Raw genomic sequence first — 2,203 nt, 5'->3', positions numbered from 1 at the left:
ACACACACTATTATTGTTGTTCTTATTATTAATAAATGTATTATTTACCATTATCAACATTCAACAATTACATTATTATTGTTATTATTATTCAATATCATTAATAGTTATCAATGTTATTATAAATCATTTTAATAGTGCCATTGATTGAATTACTTATTAATTGTAAAAACTATTATTGTCGTTAATAGTAAAATGTTTAATTATATACAATTTTATACTTAAAAACAACTACATTCAACAATTATAGTATTATTATTAACAGTATTAATTGTTAACATATCATTAATAATTGTTATGATTAATTATTCTAATAATAACATTGATTAATTAATTATTAATTGTAAAAACTATTATTATTGTTAATAATAAAATATTTAAATATATAAAATATTATATTTAAAAACAACAACACAACAACTATAGTATTATTATTAACATTATTAATTAAGAACATAACTGTAAATCACATCATTCGTATTATGAATTATTCTAATAATAACACTTATCAATTAATTATTTATTGTAAAAACTATTGTTATTATTATTATTAATAATAAAAAATATTTAAACATAAAATAAATCATAGTAATAACTAATTAATTAATTGTATTATTAATAATTAGTAATACATATTATTTTTTATTGTTAATAAATTAACAATGTGAATTAACTATTTTAATAAAATTATTAATAAAACACTAATTATATTAATATATTATAAAGTAATATATTAGTTAGCAATATTTGACTTTCTTTTATCTATATACAACACTTTAGGCCCAATTAATTTGTTCGCCCAGTTTTACTATCTAATCAAATCCTATAATTACATTGCTACCTGTCAACTTCAACATTAAGCTCCATTTAATGAGATGCAAAAACTAAGGCTACATCACGCTGGGATGAAAACGACTAAAATGGACTGTTGCTAACGAGTAATTAAATTACTAATTTGCAACAAAAGCAATGCCGAGGAACAGAGAGAGAGCTTTTTCCCAATATCCCCCAGCTCCTTCACGGCCGTGTCGGTCTACACGACGACATGAGCAAACGGGTGGCATTGTGGTCCAGTCATATGCAACGACAGCTGATATTTCCCTTCTTCTCACCTGCTATAATTGCTTCGTCCATCTAGGCTGTCAGTAAATCTGATAGAACGTGTTTATCGCTGTTGCCCGCACAACACGAGCAACAAATTGGGCGTACGAGTATGGCACGCACCTTATCTGCCTTTTGTCAAAGCAGCCAGCATCTTGTGCTTTTGCGTAGCTGAGCAGGTTCTCTTTATAAGCAGATGTTGTCTGTAGCGTCTGGTGCTGTTTTTGGCAGGGCTGTTCGGCGGAGAGAATATAGCCGTCTGTAAGCCTTAGCGTGTGGGCAAGAACGCTAGTGAGGTTGAGCTGCCCCTGTACAAGCAAGCTGTGCCACCTTGAACCTTTGTTTCCAAATCAGCAGTTTGCCTACAGCACTGATCATTAGCAGAGCAAGTCTAGGGAGGCCGTCGTCAGCGCTATCTAGGGATGCTCCGATCGATCGGCCGGAGATCGGTATCGGCCGATAATCACATTTTATGACTTGATCGGTACTCACTAACTTGGCTGATCTCACAAACCGATCACAATTTGATGACGTCAACGCGTGACGATGTACATGATGTGTGGGGACATAAATAATTTGGTGCCACAGTCATGTCACCGCCGGTGTGGAAATGCTATGACGTTTCGATAAGCAATGAAAAATTCGCTATTTGTCGTGTATGTTTTGCATGATGATATGATGATATGATGAATGGATGGTTCATTTTTAATAGCAGATTCAGTGACGTTAGAGCTGATCTGCGCCTCACTGCACACATCTGCGGTGCGTTACGGCTCCACGGCCACTGGAGCTGATCGCGGCCGCTCTAATCAGTGCTTGTGTTTATACCGGCTCTCCGCGCTGCGTTTCTGAAGCGGCTCTTCGCGCTGCTTGGCTAAAAATAGTCTTTTGTGAGGTGTCACAGCGTGAAGGACAGAATAAAACCTCATCGGAGCCGTAAGGGATAACGGTAACATAATACGCTGATCGTGGGCTGCTTTTAAATGAACATTTATTTATAAAACAAAATATCTTTGGCCATATTAGCCTACTCAATAGCATTACTCCTTTCAAACTTTATCTGGAACGTCACCGTTTCTGTCACTGCAACTTCCCGATCAGG

The 2,203-nt window shown here is 34.6% G+C and overlaps 1 protein-coding gene across 2 annotated transcripts in view; it reads right to left on the bottom strand.

The window, feature by feature from the left end:
• The window catches only part of epha7 (eph receptor A7), a 93,941-nt gene that overhangs the window by 12,668 nt on the left and 79,070 nt on the right, over nt 1-2,203 (bottom strand). The gene's annotated exons all lie outside the window — the stretch shown is intronic.

Source organism: Sinocyclocheilus grahami, unplaced genomic scaffold (genome assembly GCF_001515645.1).
Source record: "Sinocyclocheilus grahami isolate Dianchi unplaced genomic scaffold, SAMN03320097.WGS_v1.1 scaffold1605.1, whole genome shotgun sequence".
NCBI lineage: Eukaryota > Metazoa > Chordata > Actinopteri > Cypriniformes > Cyprinidae > Sinocyclocheilus > Sinocyclocheilus grahami.
This window is presented reverse-complemented; position numbering and strand designations above follow the sequence as displayed.